The 16,691-nt window shown below is 47.8% G+C and overlaps 13 non-coding genes across 13 annotated transcripts; all 13 read left to right on the forward strand.

The window, feature by feature from the left end:
* The first annotated feature begins 92 nt into the window (after window positions 1-92).
* trnaq-uug (transfer RNA glutamine (anticodon UUG)) lies at window positions 93-164 on the forward strand. Its single transcript has one exon. It is a non-coding gene; the product is annotated as a tRNA-Gln (tRNA).
* Window positions 165-2,817: 2,653 nt separating this feature from the next.
* trnai-aau (transfer RNA isoleucine (anticodon AAU)) lies at window positions 2,818-2,891 on the forward strand. The gene has a single exon. It is a non-coding gene; the product is annotated as a tRNA-Ile (tRNA).
* Window positions 2,892-3,470: 579 nt separating this feature from the next.
* trnai-aau (transfer RNA isoleucine (anticodon AAU)) lies at window positions 3,471-3,544 on the forward strand. Its single transcript has one exon. It is a non-coding gene; the product is annotated as a tRNA-Ile (tRNA).
* A 590-nt stretch (window positions 3,545-4,134) lies between these two features.
* Window positions 4,135-4,206, forward strand: trnaq-uug (transfer RNA glutamine (anticodon UUG)). Its single transcript has one exon. It is a non-coding gene; the product is annotated as a tRNA-Gln (tRNA).
* A 2,652-nt stretch (window positions 4,207-6,858) lies between these two features.
* trnai-aau (transfer RNA isoleucine (anticodon AAU)) lies at window positions 6,859-6,932 on the forward strand. Its single transcript has one exon. It is a non-coding gene; the product is annotated as a tRNA-Ile (tRNA).
* Window positions 6,933-7,511: 579 nt separating this feature from the next.
* Window positions 7,512-7,585, forward strand: trnai-aau (transfer RNA isoleucine (anticodon AAU)). Its single transcript has one exon. It is a non-coding gene; the product is annotated as a tRNA-Ile (tRNA).
* A 417-nt stretch (window positions 7,586-8,002) lies between these two features.
* trnap-agg (transfer RNA proline (anticodon AGG)) lies at window positions 8,003-8,074 on the forward strand. The gene has a single exon. It is a non-coding gene; the product is annotated as a tRNA-Pro (tRNA).
* Window positions 8,075-10,895: 2,821 nt separating this feature from the next.
* trnai-aau (transfer RNA isoleucine (anticodon AAU)) lies at window positions 10,896-10,969 on the forward strand. The gene has a single exon. It is a non-coding gene; the product is annotated as a tRNA-Ile (tRNA).
* Window positions 10,970-11,548: 579 nt separating this feature from the next.
* Window positions 11,549-11,622, forward strand: trnai-aau (transfer RNA isoleucine (anticodon AAU)). Its single transcript has one exon. It is a non-coding gene; the product is annotated as a tRNA-Ile (tRNA).
* Window positions 11,623-12,212: 590 nt separating this feature from the next.
* trnaq-uug (transfer RNA glutamine (anticodon UUG)) lies at window positions 12,213-12,284 on the forward strand. The gene has a single exon. It is a non-coding gene; the product is annotated as a tRNA-Gln (tRNA).
* A 2,653-nt stretch (window positions 12,285-14,937) lies between these two features.
* Window positions 14,938-15,011, forward strand: trnai-aau (transfer RNA isoleucine (anticodon AAU)). Its single transcript has one exon. It is a non-coding gene; the product is annotated as a tRNA-Ile (tRNA).
* Window positions 15,012-15,590: 579 nt separating this feature from the next.
* On the forward strand, window positions 15,591-15,664 carry trnai-aau (transfer RNA isoleucine (anticodon AAU)). The gene has a single exon. It is a non-coding gene; the product is annotated as a tRNA-Ile (tRNA).
* Window positions 15,665-16,254: 590 nt separating this feature from the next.
* On the forward strand, window positions 16,255-16,326 carry trnaq-uug (transfer RNA glutamine (anticodon UUG)). Its single transcript has one exon. It is a non-coding gene; the product is annotated as a tRNA-Gln (tRNA).
* Window positions 16,327-16,691: the final 365 nt, after the last annotated feature.

Consider the following 16,691-nt stretch of genomic DNA (forward strand, 5'->3'; position numbering starts at 1 on the left):
ATCCCCAGAACACCACCATCAGTGAAGTTATATCAACGCTAATGTAATCTGACAGGATGTACTCAGGGCCCGGCGCTGTCTGTACCCTTGCAGGTTCCGTGGTGTAATGGTTAGCACCCCGGACTTTGAATCCAGTGGTCTAAGTTCAAGTCTTGGTGGAACCAAGGGGTTGCCCTTGTATTTTGAGGGCAAAAAGGAGGCGTTTGCAAGTGGACCTGAGACCCTGTCACTGGTCACCTGAACAGGGACTTGAATCCGGGACACTCAGATCAAAAATCTAACCTTCAGGTGACTGGCTCAACCTTTGCTGATATTTGGCTTGTCCGTGTGGGCAGTTTAAGACCTCAGTCGATCTTGGAGGTGTCAATTCCGGGACCTGCCTCTTTCATTCCACTTCTTCTTCCTCCTCCAGTCATCCCCACCCACCGCGGCTGAAGCAGTGGCAATACAGCCTGGACAACAGTGTCAGCGTGAGCCCATAGAGGGTTACCTGAATCCCTCTTTGACAGAGCCCCTCTTGAAATTGACTTTTAATTACTGAAGTGTGTGTGAGGGTTGCCTTGCTTTTATGCGTTTAAGGACGTTATTTTTCGTTGGCAGGTGCTGAGGGCCCAGAGTGGCAGCGGTTTCCCTGTTGGTCCCTTTTTTTCCACTTTTGGTTTGCTGAGTCACGGGTGCAGTGTGGTTTGGATCCCTCCCTTTATGTTACCGCTGTCGTGGTAAGCCCCAGCCCAGGCCTCTTTTCTTCAATGGAAGCAGTCAACTTGTGGAGTACGTCAGTGTTTGAAGAGCTGATCAACTGGTGCAGTTGCTTCTGAATGCTTCGCTGCAACTCGCGTGCTGACATCTTGGATCACAATGGTGGTGTGTCTGTCCATGAACTGATGACAGGTTCAATGGATTGATGATTTGCTGCGCTCTAGGACACAGAAATCATCCCGGACGACCCCCAAAATGTTGCCCCTCCACCACCTGGAGGGGTTGTATGCCTTGAAAATCCTGTGGTACAGAATAAGGACGACAATCCACGATGACTTGACGTATATTCACCCTCAGGATTTATTCTTTCTCTCAGAACAATAACAGCACTTCAGATCTCATAAGATGACTACACCAACAGTTGGCCGTTTGTTTCCAGCATTATTGGTTAAACAAACATTTGAACAGCTAAACATTTGTGATGTTAAGACATCGGCTTTACATGTCAATCTAGTGACAATTTCCACAGCCAATGTATACTTGTCACATATCTTTAGTACAATACTATCAGTAACACATTTCACATATTGCAGTTAACCTGCTGAATGCTATTCACCATACATTAAGGACTGCTAGCATTAGCCGTTAGCCATTTCACATGTGCTCAAGTGCTCTACAAAACATTTATAACAAACCACTTTGCAGTCAGCTGTTTACTTTAGCAACTTCTACACTCTTTACAGTCATTTGCATACATTATTTCTACTTTATACTAACATGTGGTACAGAATAAAGAAGACAATCCACGATGACTTGACGTATATTCACCCTCAGGATTTATTCTTCCTCTGTCGTTTTGTCACCTACTCTATACCGCCATCACTGCTAGCACCCCCTAGTGGACCTTGCGGTATTACACTCAAACGCCAACAATGGAGATTTGGTTATTTTAGACACAAACATATAAAAAATAGTAGGGTGTCTTTTTTTCTTTTACAACTGAATTTTATGTATATGACATGAACTATTACTACTCTTAAATGCTCTAACCATATTTATACGTTTTAAACTGTTTTTTTTTTAAACCATGTTACCTTATCTTTTATGTACCTTACACTCACACCACCCTATTCTGCTTATAGCATGTCAACTGCCATGCAAGTCTGGAAGGCCATCAGAGAAGTAGCTAACTGCTACACTAACTGCTCTGAACGCTTCTTCAGTTTGATTAGAGAGACGCTGAACGTTATAATGCAGATAATGAATCACTTCGGTATTATGGTTAATGGAAATCAAAGGGATGATAGAAGCAAAACTGGATATAACCTGATCTGTAATTTTATACTCCTCTGGGACGCCACGAGGGATACCTATGGCGTCAATGTACGTCGGGTTGGGGGTGTCTAACCAGGGTGAGGTTGACACACCTCGCCTGGTCCTCAGGGCGGCCGGTGGCATGAGGTGAGACCCTACGGAAGTAGCACTATGCACTAGGCGCTCCACATCTACTGACAATACTGTCATTGGAAGAAGGAAAGGAATCGGCGCACAAACACCAGTCATGTTCTCGGTCGGTAACCTATCACTCACGCCGGGTCCACCGCACCACCACCAGAGGTCAGCCCTGAGTATCGGCCGGAAGAAGGCATCCATCTGTAAGGTAGAATTACACCAAGAGATATTAATGCCGGGTTGTACCAATCGGGAACCTGTGGAAACGGTAATGCACATAAATTTACCTTTCGCCACTGTGCTGCTGAATATGGGCTTACCTTTGACCTCTGTAACCTCGGGGTGCGCTACGGCGAATGGCCGACAATTAGCCGAGGCTGCTTCTGGAGCAGTGGATGTATTCATCAGGGACACTCGGCGGAAATCACAGCGGGAACTATTTGCAATAAGGGGCCCACTCCCAGGCACGCTAAACAATCTGTTTTCCTTGTTTTAGCTTGTTCCACCATCAAAAGCCAATTGTTAAACTGTCCCGAAATACCTGTCAAGAGCACAAACAAGGTGTCCACCAGGTACCCGCCCTCAGACCCCAGCGTACCGATTGAGTCTGCGTCGGGGTACATAAAATAAAAAAAAAAAACATAAAATATTGCAGTGGTGTCCTGTGGCCGGTTAGCTCAGTTGGTCAGAGCGTGGTGCTAATAACGCCAAGGTCACGAGTTCAACCCCCGTACTAGCCACTCTTCTTTATGTGCTCCAGGAACAACAAAAGCCTTGGTTGGCAACTTGCCGGCCCCCATAACCGACATCACACCACCCACCCTCGAAAAGACCGGGGAAAGGTAAAGAAAACAGCATGTCAAAGCAGAGCGGCAAAAAACCTCTTGGTCACCAAGACTCAAGGAGCAGATCAATGGGGGCAGTGGACCCCATTATCCTCTTCAGACCACGAGTGCAGAGAATGCGGACCGTGAAGAAACAACAAAAGCCCCCGTTGACAACAGCTAACAGTACAAGGAAAACAGCATGGCGGGGACAAAAGCCCAAAACCCCCCAGGCCCCATAACCAACAGCGCACAACCCAGTCAACTGCGAAACACCCCCATCAAGGCTGCCAACCGACCGGGGAAAGGTAAAGAAAACAGCATGGCAAAGCAGAGCAGCAGCAAACCTCTCGCCCACCGTGACTGCATGATCAATGGGGGCAGATGACCCTATTGTCCGAGAACCAAAATTTCGACCACGAGCATAGAGAATGCGTCTGTTAAGGATGAGTTAGTTGATTTGAGCTGGAAACATTTGATGCAATGGTGTCCGGTGGTTGGTTAGCTCAGTTGGTCAGAGCGTGGTGCTAATAACGCCAAGGTCACGGGTTCAACCCCCGTACTAGCCACTCTTCTTTATGTGCTCCAGGAACAACAAAAGCCCACGGCGACAGCCCACTGGTCTCCATAACCAACATCACCCCACCCACCTGTGAAACACCTTCGACAAGACCGCAGAAAGACCGGGGAAAGGTAAAGAAAGCAGAGCGGCAACAAACCTCTTGGTCACCAAGACTGCAAGGAGCAGATCAAAGATGGCAGTGTACCCTATTATCCTCTATCCAAACTTTTACATCACGAGTGCAGAGAATGCGGACCGTGAAGGAACAAAAAAAGCCCTCGTCCACAACACCCCGCCCCTCATAACCCCCCCTGGCCCCATAACCAACAGCGCACAACCCATTCAACTGCGAAAACACCCGCATCATGGCCGCCAACTGATCGGGGAAAGGTAAGTATTTGCCCAGGCAGGGGCTTGTTGGTCTAGTGGTATGATTCTTGCTTAGGGTGCAAGAGGTTCAATTCTCGGACAAGCCCTCCCTGCCCCTGAACTACCTTTCCACACAATCCCCAGAACACCACCATCAGTGAAGTTATATCAACGCTAATGTAATCTGACAGGATGTACTCAGGGCCCGGCGCTGTCTGTACCCTTGCAGGTTCCGTGGTGTAATGGTTAGCACCCCGGACTTTGAATCCAGTGGTCTAAGTTCAAGTCTTGGTGGAACCAAGGGGTTGCCCTTGTATTTTGAGGGCAAAAAGGAGGCGTTTGCAAGTGGACCTGAGACCCTGTCACTGGTCACCTGAACAGGGACTTGAATCCGGGACACTCAGATCAAAAATCTAACCTTCAGGTGACTGGCTCAACCTTTGCTGATATTTGGCTTGTCCGTGTGGGCAGTTTAAGACCTCAGTCGATCTTGGAGGTGTCAATTCCGGGACCTGCCTCTTTCATTCCACTTCTTCTTCCTCCTCCAGTCATCCCCACCCACCGCGGCTGAAGCAGTGGCAATACAGCCTGGACAACAGTGTCAGCGTGAGCCCATAGAGGGTTACCTGAATCCCTCTTTGACAGAGCCCCTCTTGAAATTGACTTTTAATTACTGAAGTGTGTGTGAGGGTTGCCTTGCTTTTATGCGTTTAAGGACGTTATTTTTCGTTGGCAGGTGCTGAGGGCCCAGAGTGGCAGCGGTTTCCCTGTTGGTCCCTTTTTTTCCACTTTTGGTTTGCTGAGTCACGGGTGCAGTGTGGTTTGGATCCCTCCCTTTATGTTACCGCTGTCGTGGTAAGCCCCAGCCCAGGCCTCTTTTCTTCAATGGAAGCAGTCAACTTGTGGAGTACGTCAGTGTTTGAAGAGCTGATCAACTGGTGCAGTTGCTTCTGAATGCTTCGCTGCAACTCGCGTGCTGACATCTTGGATCACAATGGTGGTGTGTCTGTCCATGAACTGATGACAGGTTCAATGGATTGATGATTTGCTGCGCTCTAGGACACAGAAATCATCCCGGACGACCCCCAAAATGTTGCCCCTCCACCACCTGGAGGGGTTGTATGCCTTGAAAATCCTGTGGTACAGAATAAGGACGACAATCCACGATGACTTGACGTATATTCACCCTCAGGATTTATTCTTTCTCTCAGAACAATAACAGCACTTCAGATCTCATAAGATGACTACACCAACAGTTGGCCGTTTGTTTCCAGCATTATTGGTTAAACAAACATTTGAACAGCTAAACATTTGTGATGTTAAGACATCGGCTTTACATGTCAATCTAGTGACAATTTCCACAGCCAATGTATACTTGTCACATATCTTTAGTACAATACTATCAGTAACACATTTCACATATTGCAGTTAACCTGCTGAATGCTATTCACCATACATTAAGGACTGCTAGCATTAGCCGTTAGCCATTTCACATGTGCTCAAGTGCTCTACAAAACATTTATAACAAACCACTTTGCAGTCAGCTGTTTACTTTAGCAACTTCTACACTCTTTACAGTCATTTGCATACATTATTTCTACTTTATACTAACATGTGGTACAGAATAAAGAAGACAATCCACGATGACTTGACGTATATTCACCCTCAGGATTTATTCTTCCTCTGTCGTTTTGTCACCTACTCTATACCGCCATCACTGCTAGCACCCCCTAGTGGACCTTGCGGTATTACACTCAAACGCCAACAATGGAGATTTGGTTATTTTAGACACAAACATATAAAAAATAGTAGGGTGTCTTTTTTTCTTTTACAACTGAATTTTATATATATGACATGAACTATTACTACTCTTAAATGCTCTAACCATATTTATACGTTTTAAACTGTTTTTTTTTAAACCATGTTACCTTATCTTTTATGTACCTTACACTCACACCACCCTTTTCTGCTTATAGCATGTCAACTGCCATGCAAGTCTGGAAGGCCATCAGAGAAGTAGCTAACTGCTACACTAACTGCTCTGAACGCTTCTTCAGTTTGATTAGAGAGACGCTGAACGTTATAATGCAGATAATGAATCACTTCGGTATTATGGTTAATGGAAATCAAAGGGATGATAGAAGCAAAACTGGATATAACCTGATCTGTAATTTTATACTCCTCTGGGACGCCACGAGGGATACCTATGGCGTCAATGTACGTCGGGTTGGGGGTGTCTAACCAGGGTGAGGTTGACACACCTCGCCTGGTCCTCAGGGCGGCCGGTGGCATGAGGTGAGACCCTACGGAAGTAGCACTATGCACTAGGCGCTCCACATCTACTGACAATACTGTCATTGGAAGAAGGAAAGGAATCGGCGCACAAACACCAGTCATGTTCTCGGTCGGTAACCTATCACTCACGCCGGGTCCACCGCACCACCACCAGAGGTCAGCCCTGAGTATCGGCCGGAAGAAGGCATCCATCTGTAAGGTAGAATTACACCAAGAGATATTAATGCCGGGTTGTACCAATCGGGAACCTGTGGAAACGGTAATGCACATAAATTTACCTTTCGCCACTGTGCTGCTGAATATGGGCTTACCTTTGACCTCTGTAACCTCGGGGTGCGCTACGGCGAATGGCCGACAATTAGCCGAGGCTGCTTCTGGAGCAGTGGATGTATTCATCAGGGACACTCGGCGGAAATCACAGCGGGAACTATTTGCAATAAGGGGCCCACTCCCAGGCACGCTAAACAATCTGTTTTCCTTGTTTTAGCTTGTTCCACCATCAAAAGCCAATTGTTAAACTGTCCCGAAATACCTGTCAAGAGCACAAACAAGGTGTCCACCAGGTACCCGCCCTCAGACCCCAGCGTACCGATTGAGTCTGCGTCGGGGTACATAAAATAAAAAAAAAAAACATAAAATATTGCAGTGGTGTCCTGTGGCCGGTTAGCTCAGTTGGTCAGAGCGTGGTGCTAATAACGCCAAGGTCACGAGTTCAACCCCCGTACTAGCCACTCTTCTTTATGTGCTCCAGGAACAACAAAAGCCTTGGTTGGCAACTTACCGGCCCCCATAACCGACATCACACCACCCACCCTCGAAAAGACCGGGGAAAGGTAAAGAAAACAGCATGTCAAAGCAGAGCGGCAAAAAACCTCTTGGTCACCAAGACTCAAGGAGCAGATCAATGGGGGCAGTGGACCCCATTATCCTCTTCAGACCACGAGTGCAGAGAATGCGGACCGTGAAGAAACAACAAAAGCCCCCGTTGACAACAGCTAACAGTACAAGGAAAACAGCATGGCGGGGACAAAAGCCCAAAACCCCCCAGGCCCCATAACCAACAGCGCACAACCCAGTCAACTGCGAAACACCCCCATCAAGGCTGCCAACCGACCGGGGAAAGGTAAAGAAAACAGCATGGCAAAGCAGAGCAGCAGCAAACCTCTCGCCCACCGTGACTGCATGATCAATGGGGGCAGATGACCCTATTGTCCGAGAACCAAAATTTCGACCACGAGCATAGAGAATGCGTCTGTTAAGGATGAGTTAGTTGATTTGAGCTGGAAACATTTGATGCAATGGTGTCCGGTGGTTGGTTAGCTCAGTTGGTCAGAGCGTGGTGCTAATAACGCCAAGGTCACGGGTTCAACCCCCGTACTAGCCACTCTTCTTTATGTGCTCCAGGAACAACAAAAGCCCACGGCGACAGCCCACTGGTCTCCATAACCAACATCACCCCACCCACCTGTGAAACACCTTCGACAAGACCGCAGAAAGACCGGGGAAAGGTAAAGAAAACAGCACGTCAAAGCAGAGCGGCAACAAACCTCTTGGTCACCAAGACTGCAAGGAGCAGATCAAAGATGGCAGTGTACCCTATTATCCTCTATCCAAACTTTTACATCACGAGTGCAGAGAATGCGGACCGTGAAGGAACAAAAAAAGCCCTCGTCCACAACACCCCGCCCCTCATAACCCCCCCTGGCCCCATAACCAACAGCGCACAACCCATTCAACTGCGAAAACACCCGCATCATGGCCGCCAACTGATCGGGGAAAGGTAAGTATTTGCCCAGGCAGGGGCTTGTTGGTCTAGTGGTATGATTCTTGCTTAGGGTGCAAGAGGTCCCGAGTTCAATTCTCGGACAAGCCCTCCCTGCCCCTGAACTACCTTTCCACACAATCCCCAGAACACCACCATCAGTGAAGTTATATCAACGCTAATGTAATCTGACAGGATGTACTCAGGGCCCGGCGCTGGTGTAATGGTTAGCACCCCGGACTTTGAATCCAGTGGTCTAAGTTCAAGTCTTGGTGGAACCAAGGGGTTGCCCTTGTATTTTGAGGGCAAAAAGGAGGCGTTTGCAAGTGGACCTGAGACCCTGTCACTGGTCACCTGAACAGGGACTTGAATCCGGGACACTCAGATCAAAAATCTAACCTTCAGGTGACTGGCTCAACCTTTGCTGATATTTGGCTTGTCCGTGTGGGCAGTTTAAGACCTCAGTCGATCTTGGAGGTGTCAATTCCGGGACCTGCCTCTTTCATTCCACTTCTTCTTCCTCCTCCAGTCATCCCCACCCACCGCGGCTGAAGCAGTGGCAATACAGCCTGGACAACAGTGTCAGCGTGAGCCCATAGAGGGTTACCTGAATCCCTCTTTGACAGAGCCCCTCTTGAAATTGACTTTTAATTACTGAAGTGTGTGTGAGGGTTGCCTTGCTTTTATGCGTTTAAGGACGTTATTTTTCGTTGGCAGGTGCTGAGGGCCCAGAGTGGCAGCGGTTTCCCTGTTGGTCCCTTTTTTTCCACTTTTGGTTTGCTGAGTCACGGGTGCAGTGTGGTTTGGATCCCTCCCTTTATGTTACCGCTGTCGTGGTAAGCCCCAGCCCAGGCCTCTTTTCTTCAATGGAAGCAGTCAACTTGTGGAGTACGTCAGTGTTTGAAGAGCTGATCAACTGGTGCAGTTGCTTCTGAATGCTTCGCTGCAACTCGCGTGCTGACATCTTGGATCACAATGGTGGTGTGTCTGTCCATGAACTGATGACAGGTTCAATGGATTGATGATTTGCTGCGCTCTAGGACACAGAAATCATCCCGGACGACCCCCAAAATGTTGCCCCTCCACCACCTGGAGGGGTTGTATGCCTTGAAAATCCTGTGGTACAGAATAAGGACGACAATCCACGATGACTTGACGTATATTCACCCTCAGGATTTATTCTTTCTCTCAGAACAATAACAGCACTTCAGATCTCATAAGATGACTACACCAACAGTTGGCCGTTTGTTTCCAGCATTATTGGTTAAACAAACATTTGAACAGCTAAACATTTGTGATGTTAAGACATCGGCTTTACATGTCAATCTAGTGACAATTTCCACAGCCAATGTATACTTGTCACATATCTTTAGTACAATACTATCAGTAACACATTTCACATATTGCAGTTAACCTGCTGAATGCTATTCACCATACATTAAGGACTGCTAGCATTAGCCGTTAGCCATTTCACATGTGCTCAAGTGCTCTACAAAACATTTATAACAAACCACTTTGCAGTCAGCTGTTTACTTTAGCAACTTCTACACTCTTTACAGTCATTTGCATACATTATTTCTACTTTATACTAACATGTGGTACAGAATAAAGAAGACAATCCACGATGACTTGACGTATATTCACCCTCAGGATTTATTCTTCCTCTGTCGTTTTGTCACCTACTCTATACCGCCATCACTGCTAGCACCCCCTAGTGGACCTTGCGGTATTACACTCAAACGCCAACAATGGAGATTTGGTTATTTTAGACACAAACATATAAAAAATAGTAGGGTGTCTTTTTTTCTTTTACAACTGAATTTTATATATATGACATGAACTATTACTACTCTTAAATGCTCTAACCATATTTATACGTTTTAAACTGTTTTTTTTTAAACCATGTTACCTTATCTTTTATGTACCTTACACTCACACCACCCTTTTCTGCTTATAGCATGTCAACTGCCATGCAAGTCTGGAAGGCCATCAGAGAAGTAGCTAACTGCTACACTAACTGCTCTGAACGCTTCTTCAGTTTGATTAGAGAGACGCTGAACGTTATAATGCAGATAATGAATCACTTCGGTATTATGGTTAATGGAAATCAAAGGGATGATAGAAGCAAAACTGGATATAACCTGATCTGTAATTTTATACTCCTCTGGGACGCCACGAGGGATACCTATGGCGTCAATGTACGTCGGGTTGGGGGTGTCTAACCAGGGTGAGGTTGACACACCTCGCCTGGTCCTCAGGGCGGCCGGTGGCATGAGGTGAGACCCTACGGAAGTAGCACTATGCACTAGGCGCTCCACATCTACTGACAATACTGTCATTGGAAGAAGGAAAGGAATCGGCGCACAAACACCAGTCATGTTCTCGGTCGGTAACCTATCACTCACGCCGGGTCCACCGCACCACCACCAGAGGTCAGCCCTGAGTATCGGCCGGAAGAAGGCATCCATCTGTAAGGTAGAATTACACCAAGAGATATTAATGCCGGGTTGTACCAATCGGGAACCTGTGGAAACGGTAATGCACATAAATTTACCTTTCGCCACTGTGCTGCTGAATATGGGCTTACCTTTGACCTCTGTAACCTCGGGGTGCGCTACGGCGAATGGCCGACAATTAGCCGAGGCTGCTTCTGGAGCAGTGGATGTATTCATCAGGGACACTCGGCGGAAATCACAGCGGGAACTATTTGCAATAAGGGGCCCACTCCCAGGCACGCTAAACAATCTGTTTTCCTTGTTTTAGCTTGTTCCACCATCAAAAGCCAATTGTTAAACTGTCCCGAAATACCTGTCAAGAGCACAAACAAGGTGTCCACCAGGTACCCGCCCTCAGACCCCAGCGTACCGATTGAGTCTGCGTCGGGGTACATAAAATAAAAAAAAAAACATAAAATATTGCAGTGGTGTCCTGTGGCCGGTTAGCTCAGTTGGTCAGAGCGTGGTGCTAATAACGCCAAGGTCACGAGTTCAACCCCCGTACTAGCCACTCTTCTTTATGTGCTCCAGGAACAACAAAAGCCTTGGTTGGCAACTTACCGGCCCCCATAACCGACATCACACCACCCACCCTCGAAAAGACCGGGGAAAGGTAAAGAAAACAGCATGTCAAAGCAGAGCGGCAAAAAACCTCTTGGTCACCAAGACTCAAGGAGCAGATCAATGGGGGCAGTGGACCCCATTATCCTCTTCAGACCACGAGTGCAGAGAATGCGGACCGTGAAGAAACAACAAAAGCCCCCGTTGACAACAGCTAACAGTACAAGGAAAACAGCATGGCGGGGACAAAAGCCCCAAACCCCCCAGGCCCCATAACCAACAGCGCACAACCCAGTCAACTGCGAAACACCCCCATCAAGGCTGCCAACCGACCGGGGAAAGGTAAAGAAAACAGCATGGCAAAGCAGAGCAGCAGCAAACCTCTCGCCCACCGTGACTGCATGATCAATGGGGGCAGATGACCCTATTGTCCGAGAACCAAAATTTCGACCACGAGCATAGAGAATGCGTCTGTTAAGGATGAGTTAGTTGATTTGAGCTGGAAACATTTGATGCAATGGTGTCCGGTGGTTGGTTAGCTCAGTTGGTCAGAGCGTGGTGCTAATAACGCCAAGGTCACGGGTTCAACCCCCGTACTAGCCACTCTTCTTTATGTGCTCCAGGAACAACAAAAGCCCACGGCGACAGCCCACTGGTCTCCATAACCAACATCACCCCACCCACCTGTGAAACACCTTCGACAAGACCGCAGAAAGACCGGGGAAAGGTAAAGAAAGCAGAGCGGCAACAAACCTCTTGGTCACCAAGACTGCAAGGAGCAGATCAAAGATGGCAGTGTACCCTATTATCCTCTATCCAAACTTTTACATCACGAGTGCAGAGAATGCGGACCGTGAAGGAACAAAAAAAGCCCTCGTCCACAACACCCCGCCCCTCATAACCCCCCCTGGCCCCATAACCAACAGCGCACAACCCATTCAACTGCGAAAACACCCGCATCATGGCCGCCAACTGATCGGGGAAAGGTAAGTATTTGCCCAGGCAGGGGCTTGTTGGTCTAGTGGTATGATTCTTGCTTAGGGTGCAAGAGGTTCAATTCTCGGACAAGCCCTCCCTGCCCCTGAACTACCTTTCCACACAATCCCCAGAACACCACCATCAGTGAAGTTATATCAACGCTAATGTAATCTGACAGGATGTACTCAGGGCCCGGCGCTGTCTGTACCCTTGCAGGTTCCGTGGTGTAATGGTTAGCACCCCGGACTTTGAATCCAGTGGTCTAAGTTCAAGTCTTGGTGGAACCAAGGGGTTGCCCTTGTATTTTGAGGGCAAAAAGGAGGCGTTTGCAAGTGGACCTGAGACCCTGTCACTGGTCACCTGAACAGGGACTTGAATCCGGGACACTCAGATCAAAAATCTAACCTTCAGGTGACTGGCTCAACCTTTGCTGATATTTGGCTTGTCCGTGTGGGCAGTTTAAGACCTCAGTCGATCTTGGAGGTGTCAATTCCGGGACCTGCCTCTTTCATTCCACTTCTTCTTCCTCCTCCAGTCATCCCCACCCACCGCGGCTGAAGCAGTGGCAATACAGCCTGGACAACAGTGTCAGCGTGAGCCCATAGAGGGTTACCTGAATCCCTCTTTGACAGAGCCCCTCTTGAAATTGACTTTTAATTACTGAAGTGTGTGTGAGGGTTGCCTTGCTTTTATGCGTTTAAGGACGTTATTTTTCGTTGGCAGGTGCTGAGGGCCCAGAGTGGCAGCGGTTTCCCTGTTGGTCCCTTTTTTTCCACTTTTGGTTTGCTGAGTCACGGGTGCAGTGTGGTTTGGATCCCTCCCTTTATGTTACCGCTGTCGTGGTAAGCCCCAGCCCAGGCCTCTTTTCTTCAATGGAAGCAGTCAACTTGTGGAGTACGTCAGTGTTTGAAGAGCTGATCAACTGGTGCAGTTGCTTCTGAATGCTTCGCTGCAACTCGCGTGCTGACATCTTGGATCACAATGGTGGTGTGTCTGTCCATGAACTGATGACAGGTTCAATGGATTGATGATTTGCTGCGCTCTAGGACACAGAAATCATCCCGGACGACCCCCAAAATGTTGCCCCTCCACCACCTGGAGGGGTTGTATGCCTTGAAAATCCTGTGGTACAGAATAAGGACGACAATCCACGATGACTTGACGTATATTCACCCTCAGGATTTATTCTTTCTCTCAGAACAATAACAGCACTTCAGATCTCATAAGATGACTACACCAACAGTTGGCCGTTTGTTTCCAGCATTATTGGTTAAACAAACATTTGAACAGCTAAACATTTGTGATGTTAAGACATCGGCTTTACATGTCAATCTAGTGACAATTTCCACAGCCAATGTATACTTGTCACATATCTTTAGTACAATACTATCAGTAACACATTTCACATATTGCAGTTAACCTGCTGAATGCTATTCACCATACATTAAGGACTGCTAGCATTAGCCGTTAGCCATTTCACATGTGCTCAAGTGCTCTACAAAACATTTATAACAAACCACTTTGCAGTCAGCTGTTTACTTTAGCAACTTCTACACTCTTTACAGTCATTTGCATACATTATTTCTACTTTATACTAACATGTGGTACAGAATAAAGAAGACAATCCACGATGACTTGACGTATATTCACCCTCAGGATTTATTCTTCCTCTGTCGTTTTGTCACCTACTCTATACCGCCATCACTGCTAGCACCCCCTAGTGGACCTTGCGGTATTACACTCAAACGCCAACAATGGAGATTTGGTTATTTTAGACACAAACATATAAAAAATAGTAGGGTGTCTTTTTTTCTTTTACAACTGAATTTTATGTATATGACATGAACTATTACTACTCTTAAATGCTCTAACCATATTTATACGTTTTAAACTGTTTTTTTTTTAAACCATGTTACCTTATCTTTTATGTACCTTACACTCACACCACCCTATTCTGCTTATAGCATGTCAACTGCCATGCAAGTCTGGAAGGCCATCAGAGAAGTAGCTAACTGCTACACTAACTGCTCTGAACGCTTCTTCAGTTTGATTAGAGAGACGCTGAACGTTATAATGCAGATAATGAATCACTTCGGTATTATGGTTAATGGAAATCAAAGGGATGATAGAAGCAAAACTGGATATAACCTGATCTGTAATTTTATACTCCTCTGGGACGCCACGAGGGATACCTATGGCGTCAATGTACGTCGGGTTGGGGGTGTCTAACCAGGGTGAGGTTGACACACCTCGCCTGGTCCTCAGGGCGGCCGGTGGCATGAGGTGAGACCCTACGGAAGTAGCACTATGCACTAGGCGCTCCACATCTACTGACAATACTGTCATTGGAAGAAGGAAAGGAATCGGCGCACAAACACCAGTCATGTTCTCGGTCGGTAACCTATCACTCACGCCGGGTCCACCGCACCACCACCAGAGGTCAGCCCTGAGTATCGGCCGGAAGAAGGCATCCATCTGTAAGGTAGAATTACACCAAGAGATATTAATGCCGGGTTGTACCAATCGGGAACCTGTGGAAACGGTAATGCACATAAATTTACCTTTCGCCACTGTGCTGCTGAATATGGGCTTACCTTTGACCTCTGTAACCTCGGGGTGCGCTACGGCGAATGGCCGACAATTAGCCGAGGCTGCTTCTGGAGCAGTGGATGTATTCATCAGGGACACTCGGCGGAAATCACAGCGGGAACTATTTGCAATAAGGGGCCCACTCCCAGGCACGCTAAACAATCTGTTTTCCTTGTTTTAGCTTGTTCCACCATCAAAAGCCAATTGTTAAACTGTCCCGAAATACCTGTCAAGAGCACAAACAAGGTGTCCACCAGGTACCCGCCCTCAGACCCCAGCGTACCGATTGAGTCTGCGTCGGGGTACATAAAATAAAAAAAAAAAACATAAAATATTGCAGTGGTGTCCTGTGGCCGGTTAGCTCAGTTGGTCAGAGCGTGGTGCTAATAACGCCAAGGTCACGAGTTCAACCCCCGTACTAGCCACTCTTCTTTATGTGCTCCAGGAACAACAAAAGCCTTGGTTGGCAACTTGCCGGCCCCCATAACCGACATCACACCACCCACCCTCGAAAAGACCGGGGAAAGGTAAAGAAAACAGCATGTCAAAGCAGAGCGGCAAAAAACCTCTTGGTCACCAAGACTCAAGGAGCAGATCAATGGGGGCAGTGGACCCCATTATCCTCTTCAGACCACGAGTGCAGAGAATGCGGACCGTGAAGAAACAACAAAAGCCCCCGTTGACAACAGCTAACAGTACAAGGAAAACAGCATGGCGGGGACAAAAGCCCAAAACCCCCCAGGCCCCATAACCAACAGCGCACAACCCAGTCAACTGCGAAACACCCCCATCAAGGCTGCCAACCGACCGGGGAAAGGTAAAGAAAACAGCATGGCAAAGCAGAGCAGCAGCAAACCTCTCGCCCACCGTGACTGCATGATCAATGGGGGCAGATGACCCTATTGTCCGAGAACCAAAATTTCGACCACGAGCATAGAGAATGCGTCTGTTAAGGATGAGTTAGTTGATTTGAGCTGGAAACATTTGATGCAATGGTGTCCGGTGGTTGGTTAGCTCAGTTGGTCAGAGCGTGGTGCTAATAACGCCAAGGTCACGGGTTCAACCCCCGTACTAGCCACTCTTCTTTATGTGCTCCAGGAACAACAAAAGCCCACGGCGACAGCCCACTGGTCTCCATAACCAACATCACCCCACCCACCTGTGAAACACCTTCGACAAGACCGCAGAAAGACCGGGGAAAGGTAAAGAAAGCAGAGCGGCAACAAACCTCTTGGTCACCAAGACTGCAAGGAGCAGATCAAAGATGGCAGTGTACCCTATTATCCTCTATCCAAACTTTTACATCACGAGTGCAGAGAATGCGGACCGTGAAGGAACAAAAAAAGCCCTCGTCCACAACACCCCGCCCCTCATAACCCCCCCTGGCCCCATAACCAACAGCGCACAACCCATTCAACTGCGAAAACACCCGCATCATGGCCGCCAACTGATCGGGGAAAGGTAAGTATTTGCCCAGGCAGGGGCTTGTTGGTCTAGTGGTATGATTCTTGCTTAGGGTGCAAGAGGTTCAATTCTCGGACAAGCCCTCCCTGCCCCTGAACTACCTTTCCACACAATCCCCAGAACACCACCATCAGTGAAGTTATATCAACGCTAATGTAATCTGACAGGATGTACTCAGGGCCCGGCGCTGTCTGTACCCTTGCAGGTTCCGTGGTGTAATGGTTAGCACCCCGGACTTTGAATCCAGTGGTCTAAGTTCAAGTCTTGGTGGAACCAAGGGGTTGCCCTTGTATTTTGAGGGCAAAAAGGAGGCGTTTGCAAGTGGACCTGAGACCCTGTCACTGGTCACCTGAACAGGGACTTGAATCCGGGACACTCAGATCAAAAATCTAACCTTCAGGTGACTGGCTCAACCTTTGCTGATATTTGGCTTGTCCGTGTGGGCAGTTTAAGACCTCAGTCGATCTTGGAGGTGTCAATTCCGGGACCTGCCTCTTTCATTCCACTTCTTCTTCCTCCTCCAGTCATCCCCACCCACCGCGGCTGAAGCAGTGGCAATACAGCCTGGACAACAGTGTCAGCGTGAGCCCATAGAGGGTTACCTGAATCCCTCTTTGACAGAGCCCCTCTTGAAATTGACT

The sequence above is a fragment of the Doryrhamphus excisus genome, unplaced genomic scaffold (assembly GCF_037039965.1).
Source record: "Doryrhamphus excisus strain RoL-2023G ecotype Guam unplaced genomic scaffold, RoL_Dexc_Guam_v1.1 HiC_scaffold_24, whole genome shotgun sequence".
In the NCBI taxonomy this organism is placed as follows: domain Eukaryota; kingdom Metazoa; phylum Chordata; class Actinopteri; order Syngnathiformes; family Syngnathidae; genus Doryrhamphus; species Doryrhamphus excisus.